At 38.7% G+C, this 19,080-nt stretch overlaps 1 long non-coding RNA gene across 1 annotated transcript in view; it reads left to right on the top strand.

Annotated features, from left to right (window-relative positions):
- The first annotated feature begins 8,852 nt into the window (after positions 1-8,852).
- LOC114486334 (uncharacterized) overlaps positions 8,853-19,080 on the top strand; it is a 23,499-nt gene continuing 13,271 nt past the window's right edge. The window contains exon 1 of the long non-coding RNA XR_003679924.1: positions 8,853-8,991. This is a non-coding gene — a long non-coding RNA (uncharacterized lncRNA). The remainder of the gene's footprint in view (positions 8,992-19,080) is intronic.

Consider the following 19,080-nt stretch of genomic DNA (forward strand, 5'->3'; position numbering starts at 1 on the left):
TTTAATTTCTTGAATCACTAGGAATTTTTTTAAAAGATCTCACTGCCAAGGCCACATTCTACATCAATTAAGTCTGGGTAGGATCCATGCATCAGTATTTTTTTTTTTTTTTTTTTTGCGTCAGTATTTTTTAAAGCTACCCAGGCAATTCCACCATGCAGCCAAGACTGAACGTCACTGCAGTAGGGTTTCAGCTGTTTTTCGTAAGAACAATCCATCTTCTGAATTAATCCCTCATACTCCACTGCCACATTAATCGGAACTTCTGTTTGTTCTCACCCAAACCGTATCACTAAGAGCATTGTCAAGTGCTTTGTTGAATTCCAAGGCCTCAATTATTTGGTCATTATCTTATTAATCTGCTAATTAATCAAACTAACACATGCTAATCCTAAATTATATGAGATTTTTCTACATTCAGCAAAACATCCATAGAAATTAAATATTTTTTCTTTCAATGCAAACTATGTGGATACCTACTAAATGTTAATTGTAGACATAATATAGTCCATCCCAGCCATTAAATGAGTTCTGGAATGAAACCTTAAAGTCAAGTTGTTTTATGTGTAAAGTACATTCTTTCATACATATGTGAATGTGGGCTAATACATTTTCTACTCCTTTTCGTAGAATCCAAATACCCCAGAAGATGACAGTTAACATGAAAGACCCTAAAACAATATCCACATCACAATTTAAATTATTCAGTTCACTTACAAACTCAGTATTTCCAAAACAGGCAGATTTATTTGTCATACTGATTTTTCTTTTTGGATAATAATGAACATATCACACAGTAGCCAAATATTTTTCCAAATCTTCCTGTGCATCTGGAGCCTGCTATACAAGGAGTCAGGACCCCTAAATGTCAGCCCTGCTTCAACACAGCCTGTGACCTTGGGCAACACTTTGAGTTTCCCAGGCCTCAGTTCCTTACACACTATATAAAATGAGGACATGGCTACAGGCTAGAACTCCTCAGAATGTTGTAAAACATCAATGGGAAAGGCATGTGTGCTTCTTGCAGGAGACAGAGGCACAATCAAGAAGAAACTGAGGAGAATTTCATAAAGGTCTATTTACAAAGGTGTGTGCAGCAGAAAGAAACCAACAAGGGATGATAAAGCACCCAAGGGCTAACTAAAATAGGAAGGAGTTACTCCCCCTAGCCCTAGGGGAATGACGGTGGGGGAATAGGAGAGCTGTTTCTAGAACCAGGTGACAGCTCTGTCTGGGGAAGAAAGGCTCCAGGTGCAGCCGTGGGTGGAGAAACACAGCCATTGCCACACCATAACTTAACAGGGAGGAAGCAGGGAATCAACATCCCGATCTCTCTGTCCTCTCCTCCTCTGATCATCTATCTGCTGGCAACTTCACCTGACCAAACCCAACCCAAATTCAGAAGGGAGTCCCAGGGATGCCCTCTGTAGAGGTGTAGAGCAGGATGAAGAGAAGGAATGATATGAAGAAGCAATTGGAGAATGGCCACAAAGTGAAAGCTCTTTCAACCTAACAGGTGTTCAGTAAATTGTTTTTAAAATATTAAATACAAACACAATATCACAGTGAAGCTATCAATCTATATGACACTATAACAGTGGATACGTGTCATTATACATTTGACAGATTCAATGTATAACAATATCAGTGAACCTTAATGTAAACTATCAACTTTACCTAATAATAATGTATCAGTATTGACTCACCAGTTGTAACAAATGTACCACACTAATGTAAGATGTTAAAAACAGGGGTAACTTGTGGGCAGTAAGGGGCATAGGGGAATTCTCTGTATTTTTTCTCAATAATTTGTAAACCTAGGATGCTCCCAAAAAATTAAGTCTCTTAATTTTTTAAAAAGTGTCCTTTTCATTACCTACATCCATTGAAAATGTCCCATGATCCCCACAGATTCCACCATGCCACAGCACCCATGAAAATGAGGTGGAAAAGATATAACCTCCCTATGACATTGAGTTGTGAGAGGTTAATTCCCAAGATTGGAGATGCAGAAATACATCTGGGAAATCCCCAACCGCAAAGAGTTAATGGTGCCTTCCTTTTCTAAAATCTCCATTTGCCTACTCCTTGTTCTGCTAATTCAGAAAGACGAAGTTCTCCTTTGCTTCTCAGTGAAAGCTCTTAATAATGTATTCCATATTATCATTGCAGTTGTAATGATTAATTTTTCACTTAAAGCTAAGGCTTTGTTTTTATAATAATTTAAATATGAAAGTTCTTTGCCCTTTGAAGAGATTGAAGATACAGTTTGGAAATGTTTTCATAGTGTGATAATTACCATAGATATCTCCTGCTGATAATTCTTCACTAAGGTGAAAGAGAAAATAAAATATGTTTTGGGTCAAAAAAAAAAAACTCTGACACACTGGAATACATTCAATTTGGAACCTGACATCAGATTTTTTTTAATCTAGTTTATTTCAGTATGATTTACCATAGCTGTATAGTAGGTCCTCTGAAATGCATGTAACATACCATAATAATGAAATTCTACACATTACACAATGAATATAAAGGTTCTGGTGTTTTATATTTTTTGATGTATGACAAACAGGACCATAGGTATTTGTGAAATCCTGATAGCGCTCTCTTAATAAAAGAGAGTTTATAATTTAAGCACAAAATTATAGTTGTTATTTAACAGTAGATTAGAAAAAAATCAAGTAGCAAAAAACTATGTTTAAAAAAACAAAACAAAACACTAGCCTCAATGTTCCAAAGTAGATACTAGATAAATGACAACAGAATTTAGGGAGCTTTCCTGATGCTGCTGGCTATAGGAACAGGTGTGGTCGAAAAGAATAGGTAGCCAGCTGTCTCTTCTCCAGAGCACAGAGTAGAACTGTCCTTCCCCTCTTCACAATAGTCCCCCGATTAAACCCAAACACCCTGCATCCCTGCCTCAGGGGAGGGCTCAAAGCAACAGGGTCTTCCAGTAGGCCTGGCTTTTGTCCTCCAGGGTTATAGGCACTAGAGAGCACAGAATCCCCATTCTTCAAGATGCTGTGGTCTAGCAATGGCAGCTGAGCTGCTGGGGGGCCTCAGAGATGAGCCTAAAAATGAGGGCAGCTCATACAGTTTACAACTTTGATGATACGACTAACTTATTAGTCACAGAGCAGCATTTCGAACATCTTTCCCTGCCTCCTTTTTGTTCACTCATGCATAAATGCAAACTCTGTTAGGATATAAATGCCCATCTTTCTGGTCTTATCTGCACTGTTTGTATGCACACTCTAGCCCTGGGAAGGCTGAGGAACAGACTATCACATCGAGATACAGAGTGCTTTCTGGTTTGCAGAGGCAGCTGTTGTTTGCACTGTCTGATGCCTTTCACAAGCTTTTTTCTCATCCATATCTGTGCAGAGACTTTTCTTGAAAAACCTTACCCCAAACACTGAGCTGGTGTGTCTAGCCCTGTGACTTCCCAGAAATCCACAGGATATTAAATCTTCTCCAGGATTTTAAAACAGAAAAGCTGTGACTTCAACTATCGAAAAAAAGGAGAGGGGGGCTTTCTTTTCTTGATATAATTAATAATATTTTAAAGAATATTTCAAAAGCTCAATCCAGGATTCACCCCTTTGGCCAAAGGGAGGCTGTAATTACAGTTGAGCCCTCTAAGAATTACTTAAAGAGTCCCTTATCATCTAAGGAAGTACATTTTTTGGCCAGGGATGCATGTGTTGTCAAATTAAGATGAACAACATCTTAGTAGGTAATGGGTTCAGCAACTACTTCACAATTTGTTCTTGGCAAGATCACCAAGGGTTCTGAGGCTCTGTAACACCCTGGAAAAACATTTAGGGAAAGAATGCAGGATGCAGCAGGAAAACAGATTACAGCTCCCTCAAGTGAAGAGAAGAATGTTTCTTCCCATGTAGCCAATGTTTGTATTTGTTCCTGTAGATCTTGAGAAATAATGAAACGAGTTCCAGTGGCACTTTTAAAATATATCTATAACTTTATTTTCCCTGGTGAGGGAAGAGAAAAGGAAGGAGGAAAAATTAATCTGTACATAAAACTGTGTACATAAGAAAGTAAGGAAAAAATACATATATCTGCTGAATAATTCCTCTTTGATGTCTTATGACTAAATTATAAGGATAACAACCAGCAACAACACACACTATTTAAAATAGTAGAAGAGGCTAAGAGGGAAAACATAATTGGGTTAATATATACAAATACGTGGGCATGTGTGTGCACATACACACACACACAGGTTATCCTCAAAATCTTAGTGAGGTTTTGAGTTTTAATAACTTGAAAAGTACAAGTGCTACAAACTTACAAAACAATACCATTTCAAGACAATTTTTTTAACTTTTTATTTTGTATTAGGGGATAGCCAATTAACAATGTTGTGATAGTTTCAGGTGCACAGCAAAGCGACTCAGCCATCCATACACATGTATCCATTCTCCCCCAAACTCCCCTCCCATCCAGGCTGCCACATAACACTGAACAGAGTTCCCTGTGCTATACAGTAGGACCCTGTTGGTCATCTATTTTAAATACAGCAGTGGGTACAAGTCAATTCCAAACTCCCTAACCATCCCCTCCCTGTATCCATCCCTCTGGTAACCATAAGTTCATTCTCTTAGTCTGTTTCTGTTTGGTAAATAAGTTCATTTCTATCATTTCTTTTTAGATTCAGCATATAAGTGATATCATACAATATTCCTCTTTGTCTGGGAAGACAATTTTTTTAACATCTTTATTGGAGTATAACTGTTTTACAATGTTGTGTTAGTTTCTGCTTTATAACAAAGTGAATCAGCTATACATATACATATATCCCCATATCCCCTCCCTCATGTGTCTCCCTCCCACCCACCCTATCCCACCCCTCTAGGTGGTCACAAAGCACCGAGCTGATCTCCCTGTGCTATGCGGCTGCTTCCCACTAGCTATCTATTTGACATTTGGTAGTGTGTATATGTCCATGCCACTCTCTCACTTCGTCCCAGCTTACCCTTCCCCCTCCCCATGTCCTCAAGTGCATTCTCTATGACTGTGTCTTTATTCCTAGGTTCATCAGAACCGTTTTTTTTTTTTAGATTCCATATATATGTGCTAGCATAGGTATTTGTTTTTCTCTTTCTGACTTATTTCACTCTGTATGACAGACTCTAGGTCCGTCCACCTCATTACAAATAACTCAGTTTCATTTCCTTTTATGGCTGAGTAATATTCCATTGTATATATGTGCCACATCTTCTTCATCCATTCGTCTGTCGACGGACACGTAGGTTGCTTCCGTGTCCTGGCTATTGTAAATAGAGCTGCAATGAACATTGTGGTACATGACTCTTTTTGAATTATGGTTTTCTCAGGGTATATGTCCAGTAGTGGGATTGCTGGGTCATATTGCAGTTCTATTTTTAGGTTTTTAAGGAACCTCCATACTGTTCTCCATAGTGACTGTATCAACTTACATTCCCACTAACAGTGCAAGAGGCTTCCCTCTTCTCCACACCCTCTCCAGCATTTATTGTTTGTAGATATTGTGGTGATGGCCATTCTGACCGGTGTGAGGTGATACCTCATTGTAGTTTTGATTTGCATTTCTCTAATAATTAGTGATGTTGAGCATCCTTTCATGTGTTGGTTGGCAATCTGTATATCTTCTTTGGAGAAATGTCTATTTAGGTCTTCTGCCCATTTTTGGATTGGGTTGTTGGTTTCTTTAATATTGAGCTGCATGAGCTGCTTGTATATTTTGGAGATTAATCCTTTGTCAGTTGCTTCCTTCGCAAATATTTTCTCCCATTCTGCGGGTTGTCTTTTCATCTTGTTTGTAGTTTCCTTTGCTTTGCAAAAGCTTTTAAGTTTCGTTAGATCCCATTTATTTATTTTTGTTTTTATTTCCATTTCTTTAGGAGGTGGGTCAAAAAGGATCTTGCTGTGATTTATGTCATAAAGTTTTCTGCCTATGTTTTCCTCTAAGAGTTTTATAGTGTCCAGGCTTACATTTAGGTCTTTTTATAGTGTCTGGCCTTACATTTAGGTCTTCAATCCATTTTGAGTTTATTTTTGTGTATGGTGTTAAGGAGTGTTCTAATTTCACTCTTTTACATGTAGCTGTCCAGTTTTCCCAGCACCACTTATTGAAGAGGCTGTCTTTTCTCCATTGTATATTCTTGCCTCCTTTATCAAAGATAAGGTGAACATATGTGCATGGGTTTATAAGACAATTTTTAAGTTTCTTTTATACTAATTTAGCTCTGTGAATGTTGAATAATATATTTTTAATTTTAACATTTTGTTTCAGTCAGCAGGTACCATCATTTGTATATGTAAACAGAGCAAAGATGAGAATACACACAGAAACAAGTCATGAGGCTACAGCTGAGTTTTACAACTTCTTTCTTCCGGTATCCAGTTCTTGTTCCTTGTCTCTCAGCCAGCATTTCTGGGCTGGTTTTGTTCTTTACCTGGTTGGGTGACCTAAATAGGACTTCTGAATTGTTAGTAGTAGTAAAACAGCAGCAGCAATAACAGTGGTAATAAAGGGAAGGCCCCAGCATATACAACGGCAAACTCATTTCCCTTTGATAATCAAGACCAATCATCCAGACATTAAACTTCTGCTTTGCCTTTTAGGTCAGGGTTGTGAGGAGTTCAAATTTGTTCAGTGGAATTCTCAGCTTCCACTTGGATAGGACCATTTTTGTGACAACTCAACTGATAGATCCAGCCAAGATCAAAGTTATAGAACTGGGAAACAATTCTTAGTGAATGAATCATTGAGGTAACATGGGATTAGACTACCCACACTCCCACACCCTTAAGCCCATGTCCTGGCTATTGCAGAAACAGAATTATGTATTAGTTGCTGTTGCTGTCAGTTGCTACCAGAATATATACTGCATCTTGTCAGATGACACCTCAGCACTGCAAGTTCTTATTCACATACTTGCACTTTTTCTTCAATGGATCAGTGTACCATTCCATCAGAACAGTAGCTTCTGGGTGATGTAGTACACGGTAAGACCAGTAAGTCTCATGGATATGAGTCACTGCTTTTGCTGTAAGATGAGCTCTTTGGTCAGAAGCCATATTACGTGGGATACCAATACAGGGAATAAGGTATTCAATAAATACACAGGTGGTGATGCTGGCCGAGGCTTTGTGAGGGAGGAAATACAATTCATAGCCAAAGTCAGTATATTTTTTAAAGAAAAACATTTCTTTCCTTCCAGGCTGGCAGGGGTCCAATATAATCCTCTGCCACCGAGGGGCTCACTATTCCCACTCGGAAATGATGCTATATTGGGGTATGAGATTTGGTTTGTGCTGTTTGGTGAACCATTCAGCTGTGGCCTTTGTCGTATGAGTTTTGTGGGAAGAAAATCTTGTGTTGTTTAGATTCCATCCTAATTCTGGTGATTTTATTCCTGAGTCCAATAACCAAGCACTGGAATGACTAAGAAAAGAGAGAAACTGATCTCCACAGGGTGGGTTGTATCCAAATATTACTGAGGGCCTTCTCTGGCATGCTCTCGACAGCATTCACATACTCTTTGCCTAGATCTCCATACCACCAAGTGTCCCATCTGATTCCCTTCAAGTCTGTGATGATCCAGCTTTTCCATTAGTCTTTGCTCGTGTACTGGTATCCAGCTGTACCCCTGACCATTATCCCTTTAAAGTAAAGTTAAAAATACGGTGCACGTCTTAAAGTTCTGTCTACTGAGAGGGCTTTTTTTCCCTCACTGTCTCTCTATGACACTCTTAAACAGTGCTGAAAGAAAGTTGCAGTTCGTTTCAAACTGGTGGCAGCCTATCATCCCGAACTGTCTCTAAACCAAACCTGAAATTTTGTCTGCTTCAGACAACTGGTCATAGGGAAATACTGACCATGAGTCCACATGTTACAGTCAAAGGAAATGTGACAATGAAGCAGGAGAACACACTTGTTCTGGGAGCCTGAGTCACCAGCTTACACATCCTACTTGTGTTCCCATGGCTTGCTGGAACACGATTTCTTATATGTCTCTTCCACTTAATGATAGAGTGATCCTGAGCATGCTCTTCTTTATGGTTGAGATCAGATAACATCCAGTTTGTGATGGGAAACTTAGGTAGCATGATCAATTTATATCCTATAGTGAGTCATTCTATCACTGTCAGGGTTGAAAAGCAAGCCAGCGACTATTTCTTCAAAAGAGAATAGTTAACTATGAAGGATAGTACTTTTTAAAAAATCCTAGGGATATATGCTATCACATACCTTTCAGGACTTGCCAGTGGTGCTACATAGTAAACCTGTCTTCCACAGACATCATAGGCACTCATGGAATTTGCTGGTTCATAAATTCCAAATAGCAAAGCAGCATGTGCTTCTGTCCAAAACAACAAGAGCACTATCTCTTCTTTTGGCTGCTATTAAAAATTAGCAGCTTTAGGTGTTACTTGTTAAGTGGATTAGAACATCCTGAAAGGTGATATATGTTGCCTCCAGAACCAAAGGTTCCACCATGAACTATGACTCTTCTTACAGTGGTAGTAGAAGGCACAGTAACATTTTTAAATTCTGGTTGGGATACCTTGACATGCCCACTGGACCCCTAGAAAATCGACCAAGTTCCCTGAATTTCCATGAGGATATTGTGCACCCTCTGGTACATATGTGTCTTAATAAGGCAATTGGCATGGTGTCACTAATATAGTGGACAAATGTAATATCCTGTGTGATATTACACAGGATAATATCACACAGGATATGTGTAATATCCTCCCTATAATGACAGAGAGCAAAAGAATTGATATAGCCCTGAGGTAGGATAATGAAGACGTACTGCTAAATAGCTGTATCCTAGATACTAGGGGCTGAATTGATTTACTCTAATAAAGGTAGTACAGCTGGAACAGCAATTGAAATTAGAGTCACCACCTGATTAATTTTATGAAAATTAACTGGTGTTCTGCAAGATCCATATATCTTCTGCATACAACAGATAGGTGAGTTAAATGAGAATGTGATTTTAAACATTTATTTTGTATCTTTCAAGTATTTGGTGGTGGCAATAAGTTCTGCAATTACCCATGATTTGGCATGAATTTTCACTTTCTGTTTTGGTAAGAGGAGCATTTCTTCAGCTTCTAATTTTCCCATCCTACTATAGTGGTCCTCTTCTACAGGTCAGAAAGCCAATGTGGGGACTCTGTCAGTTGCTATGTCTATTCCAACTAATAATATTCTGGAACAATAAGCACAGGGTGTTAGAGGACATTGGCTAAAACTCTGTTTATTGCCTGATCACAGTAAGACCAAACTCTGACTGAGGCATTTTGAAGCCTCGTGCATTAGTGGCTGTTTGGGACCAAGGTCCAAAGAGATTTTAGAACTCTGGGCCATCCCCGTTACTCAGTGTACGGTCGCTCTGGCACGTGGCCTCAGGTCACTCCATGGAAGACTGAAAGGAATGTTTACAGTACACACCTGTGGCAATTTTGTTGGGACCTTCCTCAAGGGAAACTGCCTCCTCTTTATTCCAAAGCTTCTGGGTCTGTGAAGTGGATCAAATCGGGGATTCGAGTGAGTTATGACTCTTCATTGTAGTGACTCATTTCCGATCTCTGATTACTAAACCTTGAGTTTTTAATCAAACATGCAGATCAAGTAGACATTATAGGAATCAAGTAAAATGTTAGTAGCCTGCTCAACTATCAAAACCTAGACTCTCACAGTCAAGTTACGCTGCACCACCCTCTACCCTTTGCAGTAATGGCACCTCTGTGTCTCTGGTTTCTGCCATTCGCTCTTTAAAACTGGGGAGTACATTTCAGTGGCACCATCTCGCACAGTCTTCCCCAGCCTGCAATGAACAGCCACCACCATGCTTTCTGCTGGTGCTGCTTTCATCAGCATCGCTCCAAGCTTTGGTGCAGGGCGTATTCTCTAAACTCTCCTCAGGGATACAGTAAGGGCATAGATGTGAGAGTTTCCCATGATCAATATTCTCTGACATTCTTATTTCCTTAAGCTTTTAGATACATTAGTCAACTTTATACTAAGGAAGTCCTGGCACCTCATACTTATCTAATTTAGATCACTGATATGTTCAGGTTTAAGTCAACAGACTGAGTAAACTTTTGAAGTCACTCCCAGCTGTTTGTGGTAACACAGTTACTCCAGAATGTCTTGTAAGGGCACCCATTCAGTAAACTAGCTTTATGTATTTTTTTAATTGTTATGTTTATTGCTTTGTTTTGCCCTGCTATAATTCCTTTAGAATCATTTTTACCAACATTCTTCCCAGTTTTCTGTGAATATAATTTTGGAAATTGTTGCTTTTGTTTTAGTGTGTGTGTGTGCCATCTCCTCCTGGATTAGAATTTGTAATCATCCCCAACATCCTGTGCGCAGCCTCTGATTACATGTCTGGAAGCAATGAGAGGTGTGTGGATAGGTTCTGAACAGAACTGGCGTTGCCTTACCAGGGGACGCTTCACCGAGGTAATTTAGAACCAACAGGCAAAGCGAGGCTAACGTCCCCTCATAGGGGAAGATAAGCTGCTTCTGATGGAAAGCAAGGGTTAGTGGCAGTAAGCAGTTTAAACTCCTCAAATTCACTGGAAGCCATTGGAAAATTCTTATTCCAGTTCTTAGAGTTCTACTCCTTCCTAATCAATACTCCAACTTTTACATAAGAGGCAAAGCATTGATTAAAAATTCCATTTGCCCTGTAAGTCTGTAACTCACAAGACCAAATCTTATTTCTGGTTCTGAATTTATAGCTCTGTATCTATTAACTTGCTGAAAAATATATTTTTAAGAGTAGTCATAAAAGGATTTTGCCCCTCTGATTATGCCAAAGTCTGTCTTTAATAGACACTATTTCCTACTTGCCTTTTCTTTGGACTACCTATTTTTGTTTTCCACTGATGATGAAGTCATATGGCCTTCCAATGACTAATCCCAGATTCCCATATGTGAGAGTCTGTTTTCTGGATCCGTGTTTTTATATATTGTATCAGACAGAGTTTGGTCAGGAAAACAGAAAACACACTAAGTATTATAAGCAGGAAGAGGTTTAATATAGGGAATTAGAAACTTACAAAACAGTTGAATATCTGGGTTGGGGAAGAGAGCAGAGATCTGTTAGAGTCAAGAAATCATGAAGTGAGGAATTGCAAGACACAACTGTTTATTTCCTCAGCTGCCTTCAGCACTAAAGTGGGTGATCAAACAGAAAACGCTCAGAAAACTCTGGGAAAAAAAATCTCCATGTTTATTTCCTCAGCTGCCTTCAGCATTAAAGTGGGTGATCAAACAGAAAACGCTCAGAAAACACTGGGAAAAAAAATCTCCATCTGTTTTTTTTTTTTATAAAACTACAAACCTATTTGCTGCTGCTCATTCAGTAATGGTGCTTCCTTCCCCTCTTTCTGTTAGGAGATGATTCTCCATGGGTCTCTAGCATCTCTGCACCTCTTGCAAATAAAGGCACTGACTGACTTCATTCCAGACTATCTTTTCAGAGAGGTTTATGTAGCAAGTAGCCTTAGAAGACTGAGATAGTGTCTCCCTCCAGGGCGAAGGCCAGATAGGGTTACTGGTCTAAGGTCACAGTTCCTCTCCTGTAACCCACTCCAGTGTGTGTGCAGGTATCACCCAGCCCACTTTTCATTGCTCTGTGGGATTTCTGTCTGGCAGAACCAATGCGAATGCTGACCCATGAAGTGAGGAATTGCAAGACACAACTGTTTATTTCCTCAGCTGCCTTCAGCATTAAAGTGGGTGATCAAACAGAAAACGCTCAGAAAACACTGGGAAAAAAAATCTCCATCTGTTTTTTTTTTTTATAAAACTACAAACCTATTTGCTGCTGCTCATTCAGTAATGGTGCTTCCTTCCCCTCTTTCTGTTAGGAGATGATTCTCCATGGGTTTCTAGCATCTCTGCACTTCTTGCAAATAAAGGCACTGACTGACTTCATTCCAGACTATCTTTTCAGAGAGGTTTATGTAGCAAGTAGCCTTAGAAGACTGAGATAGTGTCTCCCTCCAGGCCGAAGGCCAGATAGGGTTACTGGTCTAAGGTCACAGTTCCTCTCCTGTAACCCACTCCATTGTGTGTGCAGGTATCACCCAGCCCACTTTTCATTGCTCTGTGGGATTTCTATCTGGCAGAACCAATGTGAATGCTGACCCTCTGACTTCTTCTGTAGCTCTAAGTAATAAAGTCCTTCATCTCTGACCCAGGAGTTTTATGCCCTCTGCCAGCTTCTATAAAACAAAGGCAGACTAATTTAACTTGCAGGTAGCATAAAATTTCAAACCTCCCAGGTCTTGACACCAAATTTCATATCTCAGAGGAGGACCTTTGTTTTCTACAAGGCAGAAAAAAAGCACAAAAATAGGCGAAGATAGATAGATGTTGCCCAACACCTCAAAAAAATCATCCAACAGCTTTTAAAAAAATACGAATATAAAAAATATTTCAGTTTTTGGTTTTCGGTTCATTTTTTTCATACCTCATTAATTTTATCTTTTGGCTTTATGAAATCCTTACTTATATATTCTCATTCACAGTGTCTCATTTATATAGTCATTGAACGATTGAATTCTTACTCTCTGTTAGGCTTTGAGTTTAAAATTATGAGCAAAAATATACCTGGTCTCTATTCCATTGGCATTTTTCTTGATTGTTTTTTCCTAACTCCTTAAGTTGAATGTTTCACATATTTTAAAACTAACTATGGCTTTAGTTACATTTCATATTTATTTGAAGTGCTTATTTTCATGAATTTCTTAGTTATGTGTCTTCTATAATTTGATTTCTTCTTCTAAGCAACAGTTTTTAAGAAAAGTGTTTTTGTGATTCTCCTTTTAAATCTTAAGTGTGAAAGGTATTTGCACAAAGTGCCTGTCATGCTAAATGTAAAAGAGTAGAGAGCAGATTGTCTAAAAATAACTGAAAATTTTTTTGAGTTTGAGTAAAAAAGCATTGGTTCAAAGCATAGTACACATCAAAATATACAACGCTTCAAGAATGGATATTTGTTAGACCTTTTTTCTTGCCCTAGAGGTGTAGAATGTCTTATTTCCTTTCTCCCAACATTCTTCGGATTTTAAATTCATACAAACTTTCTAATGGGCCATTTAGCAGCATAAACAAAAGGTTGAACATTTTCATATTATTTAATTAAGAAATTCTACTTCTAATACTATACTATAAAGAAATAATTGTGCAGTTGGCAAAGATATATATTCAGGAGAATGGCCACTGTAGTTATTAGTGAAAAATTAAGAACAACTCTAAAAATGCCCATTAACAGGTACTTGAGTAAAAGCTGATAAATCTACATATGGAAATTCTATGTATCACTGAGAATGAAGATAAACATGTATTAACAGGGAATGGTATAGTATTCATGGTAGAGGACTGAGTTATGTGAAAGCAGATTTAGTTCCAATATCTAATTAAAAATACATACATATATTATAAAGTGTGCATACGAAGTATGAAGGCTTTATACCAAAATGGTATTAATTATTTTTCTGAGTGTTTTGATTATAGGTAATTTTTCCTCTTTTAGTTTATATTCTATTTTTTTTCTAAAGGATATATATTGTTTGTGCATTATAAGCAATATTAACAACAAAATTCCTGTCTTTTGCTGTGTTTTCAGTGTATATAGGAAGTTTCCAGCTGTTACAGATGCAGTAGTTAAAAGATATAGAGTGTATGGAGACGCAAGAGGGAAGAGATATGGGAACATACGTGTATGTATAACTGATTCGCTTTGTTGTAAAGGAGAAACTAACACACTATTGTAAAACAGTTATACACCAATAAAGATGTTAAATAAAATAAAATAAAATAAAAGTATTTGCTTCAAAATAAAAAAAAAAAGAGATAGAGTGTATGGATTAGAAATGCTGATAAAAACCTGTAGATGCTTCATTAGATGAAGAATTTATTAAAACAACAACAACAACACTTGGTCCAAGCAACCCACAAGATCACAGGCAAGATTTTTCATGATTTTTCTGTGTTAAGTAACCTGAAATTCCTTGAGGGTGCTAAAGCAATCGTATTAAAGAACACTTTACTTTTAACTTAGTTACTGCTAGATTTTAATGATGGGGGTGGAAAGAGTTGGGTCATGGCACTTCTCAGTACCGAGCTTGGGGAGGAGAGTTGCACAGTTTCGGAAATAGAATCTGAGTCTTCTCTGCTTTCTTTTATATGAGTTGATTAAGAAAATAATCTGAAACGGGTTCCATTGCTAAGTGAATGCTGCTAACCTAGGATATACAGTGTAAAAATGGCATGGACGTTGCTCTTCCTGAAGGGTAGATTTCCTGTTTTCAGAAAACTTAGGAATGAGTCTAAAGTCTCCTTTGTAAATGAGAATGCCTAATTGTCTGGGCTTTTACCTTTGTACTTTCATCTTCCTAAAGCATCATTTCCTTGAATCTTGGTCTTGATCCCTGCTGGGTTAAATTCCCCTGGCATCAGTCCATATAGCAGAGACATTATAAACTTTCACATGAATTCAACATTCTCTACATACTTCCTTAATTGGATCATTGTTATTTTCTCTGTATACTTTGGATACTGGCAAACTGCCTTTGATTTTCTTTGTAATTGCTTGTCCCTGTGCCACCCATCCGTATACTAGTTTGTGTTGTAGTTAAATTAATCACAGAACTCTATCACCAAGATCTCCCTCAGTATCATTACCATCACACAATCTTTTATTGGCTTAGAGACTATTCTTGGCTGTTGCTAAAAAAAAAAAAAAAACCACCTTAATCTCTTTACATTCTGTTTCTCCTTTATGGAGAGAATAATTGAATTAATTTTACAACATAATTTCAGAAATAAAAAGTTACATGGTACGTCTCTTTTGCAGCTGAAACCAGTAATCAACCAAATACAAGACAACAGAGTATGTAATAGCAGTTATATTTCTTAAAGTCAGAAACTTCTTTTTTCCGAAACAGAAACTAGAGCCTTCCCACAGTTTCTCCTACTTAATTCTTCAACAATAAAATGATTTCTTCTAAGAAGTCCTGTGGAATCTCTTTAGCTTTTCTATACAGATGGTTACCTTTGTCAAAGAAAAACCAGAGTCTGATAGTAAAGTAATTAAAAAAAAAAAAAAGATTTTACTCAGGAACTATTGCAATAGGAGAAAAGAGACCTCAGTATAGAACTGGGCTCACAGATGGTTACCTTTGTCAAAGAAAAACCAGAGTCTGATAGTAAAGTAATTTTAAAAAAAAAGATTTTACTCAGGAACTATTGCAATAGGAGAAAAGAGACCTCAGTATAGAACTGGGCTCAATTCTGAATACAACAAGGAAATGTGGGAATTTATAGCCCAAGAACAGATGGAAGGGTGGGGATGGAAACTTATTAAGAGGAAACAGGGGTAAGGGGATTCTGGTTAAACTCACCTAACAGGATTCTTGCTGAAATCAGCAGGCTAGGGTAATCAGACATCAGATATCGAGGGTGATCAGGTACCAAGGGTGGGGGATTTTGGTTAAAATTGGGCCATTGGGCAACATACCCAAGAATGGGGCTAGTCTGGCTCAGAAGAACCGGACTAAAGTTTGGTAAAGGAGAGAATCCTTGTCAGTCTTTCCTCCCGTTCAAGGAAAGAAGCATGTCTCTTCTAACGTAAGTCCATTTCTCATTTGGTAGCATTTTGTTCATTAAGGACCGACTGAAGCATCTGTTGGAACTTGGTAGTAGAGGATATCTGCTGGATGGTGCTAGCAGTCAGGCATTAAATGAAAGCAGTTTCTGTGAAAGTAAAAGAAAAACAAAGATTAATAGTTGGAAACCCAGTTTCTGAGTCCAGAGTAGAGTCAGCTGAGATTTCTAGATGCTGGACTCGAAGACAGCAGTGGCCATCCAATGGATCTCCTGGTTTACAGTTTGAACGTCTTTGGTGATGGCGTTGGGTGTTCGGGTGAACTTTCTGAGTTGCCCCCATAGCAGCAGGCGTGAAGGTTGCTCATATATGATCTGTTGTGATTTATTTGAAGTTTATATCGAGCCCTCCAGTTTCAGCTTCCAGATTTCAGGAAAGAAGGCAGGAAAAGTGCAATTTTTGTTCTTGGTGCTGACAAGTAATTACAGTGGATGAAGAATGAGAAACGTTAATTTGGAGAGTTATCGCCAGATTATCAGAGGAAACTAGGAGAATCGAGAACCCACAGATGAAGGAAGAAGCTGGTCTAAAAGCTTGAGTGGAAACACTGAGCATGTGTGTGGGGTTTTTGAACTTTAAAGTATGACTGTGTAGATGAACCACAAGTGTTAGAGTCTTTAGTTCTTTCCTTTTGAGCTGGTCAGATTCCCCAGAATGTTCTCTTCCATCTCCTGCTTGGTGGGTAAATGTCTGGCTGTAAGAATTCTGGGGCTTCAGTAGAAAATGAAGACTGGGGGTTTCAACCCAGCCTACAACATGCATGTGGTCACTGCATCCCCTACTTTCTGTGTGATACCAACATTTTCATTCATGCCACTTGATCCCCATTCCAAAGACCCTCAATCTTACCTTTTCCAGGACATGAATCCTTTGTCTTCTGTCCAGTGAGATAGCAGGGAAGAGGAACTAGAGTTCCAACTACTTTGCAGTTTCCCCCAATTTTCCTCATTTTAGCTTCTCTCCCTTCACTCCTATTTCCAGAGGCACATGGTGTGACCTATTCCTGACTCTTTGGATGATTCTCTACTTTAAGTCAGGGGGCTTCTCAGGTCTCAGATCACTGCTGCCCTAGGATTCCTCTTTTTCAGGTCTGCTCAGCCAGTTACCACAGGTCCATCTGTTTTCCAGCTTGCAAAATGCATTTCTGTTAGCTTCACAAATGTCATGAATTGCTAGGACTGTAGTCTTAGTTCCTTTTTCCCAGTTAAACTGCTGAAGATCTGCATATTCCCCTGAGATCCTCTTTCGGTCGCTTGAGAATATACTCCTAGGAGTATATCCCTGAGCTACCCAACTGGTATGCAGCACACCATGGGCTGCCACAGAAGAGTTGTGGGTGTGTCACGAAATCCTTTCGGATCACTGAAGCCCTTTCTCTCTGAGTTCCTCAGACAATGGTCCAGGCAGAGCCAGACAGAAATTGTGCCCAAGGTCCCTGTGAGCAGTGAACACATGAAACATCCAGCACTTACTGTTCTATAATAAGGAAGGGAATCCTCTACCACCTGGACATCTATATCAGCAGCCACTGTAGATGTGGGTCCATTGAGCTGCTGTATGTTGTACGTCCAAGGTGTGCAAAAGAGCGTGGTACGCAGACCAAAGTCAGGGCTAGGATCTAAAACTGTCTTTACATACATTCTGTTCCTCTTGCAATCCAGGTGCATTTTTAGAGGCATCTAAGCTAGCGGCTGGGTCACAGCCCTAGCAACGTATGTATGTTCTGCAAATGAAAGATTCACCATTATTTTGAAATTTTTGATTTGAAAGAGTTTGAATGGATTTGAAATCTATTACAGTTATTATAAGACATTTTATCATTAAATTATTAATGAAGGAAAGAATATCTTTAACGGTTTTACACATAATTTCAATAGTTTCAAATGTCTAGTTTTAAAATGTGTTTAAATGATATTTCATATATCTGTATGAACAAAGGTTTTCCTTGATGGTGACTATCAAGAATTTGAAATGATCATCATTAATAGGTCTTGATCAGGAGCAGTGTATGGCCCTTTCAAGCGTAAAGTGAAATTTTTTAAAGTATTTTTTAAACAGACATGAGCTCAAGTTTCTCGTTTAAAGTTTTCAGTGAACGTTGTTTGCATGTTTCATATACCTTCACTATCTAAATTTACCCCCAAATTTTGTACTTCAGTTCCTTTCATATAAAAACTGTACTTAAGTAATAACTGTAAACGGAAAGTAACCTTTAAAAACTGTATAAAATTTTAAAATTGTTTAATTAAAAATAAATAGATAAATGTTTTTTAAAAGAGAGTGAAAAGACCACCCGCATAATGAGAGAAAATATCTGCAAATCATATACCTCACGAAGGGCTTTTATCCAAACTATACGAAGAAATCTTACAACTCGATAATAAAAAAATATAGAGAACCCAATTTTAAAATGGGCAAAGAATCTGAATAGACATTTCTCCAAAGAAGATATACAAATAGCCAATTAGCACATGAAGAAAAAAAAGCAAAACCTGTACTTAATTTTCACCAAGCTACATGGGGAATCACTTAACTCCCTTCAATTTATCTGTCTTAGACTGGATCCCTGGAAATATATTCTGAGACAGAGAATTTGAGGCGGAAGATTTACTGGGAAAGGCCTTTTGGAGACACACCTGTAAGGAATTAAGGGCTGAGGCAACACAGGACAGAGGCAGAAGCTGACCAACCTCACGTTTACAGCTGAGGCCTCAGCTGATCCCACTGGGAGATCTGGTGTTGTGATGGGCTTTCGGAGTTGTCTCGAATTGATGCAGGGGGATGGGCCTATATAGTCTCACATCAGCCATTCATTACACCTGCTCAGAGGGCATATAACGTTGAGTGAGATGCACTGTGAGAAGCTGCAGTTTCATTTCCTATCAGCTTGGAGATGGGTAAGTCAGCCCTGGGCAGGGCACTACAGAATTTGCTGCACTGAGTGCTCAGGAAGCACTGCTGAGTTATTGCTGAGTTATCACAGAAACTGACTTTATTTCTTTAACTTCCTTGGGCTTTTACTGAGCAACATTCATTTGGATTATTTTCATTGGGCCTACTTTTTCTGAATACTCTGTACCTCCTGAGATTTCATCAACGTTGCGGATGATAGTAGTAAGTGCTGTAAAAGGGGAGGGGAAAGGGTAAGCTGGGACAAAGTGAGAGAGTGGCATGGACATATATACACTACCAAACGTAAAATAGAGAGCTAGTGGGAAGCAGCCACATTGCACAGGGAGATCAGCTCGGTGCTTTGTGACCACCTAGAGGGGTGGGATGGGGAGGATGGGATAGGGAGGGTGGGAGGGAGACGCAAGAGGGAGGGGACATGGGGATATATGTATATGTATAGCTGATTCACTTCGTTACATAG

This window comes from Physeter macrocephalus, chromosome 5 (assembly GCF_002837175.3).
Source record: "Physeter macrocephalus isolate SW-GA chromosome 5, ASM283717v5, whole genome shotgun sequence".
Lineage (NCBI taxonomy): Eukaryota > Metazoa > Chordata > Mammalia > Artiodactyla > Physeteridae > Physeter > Physeter macrocephalus.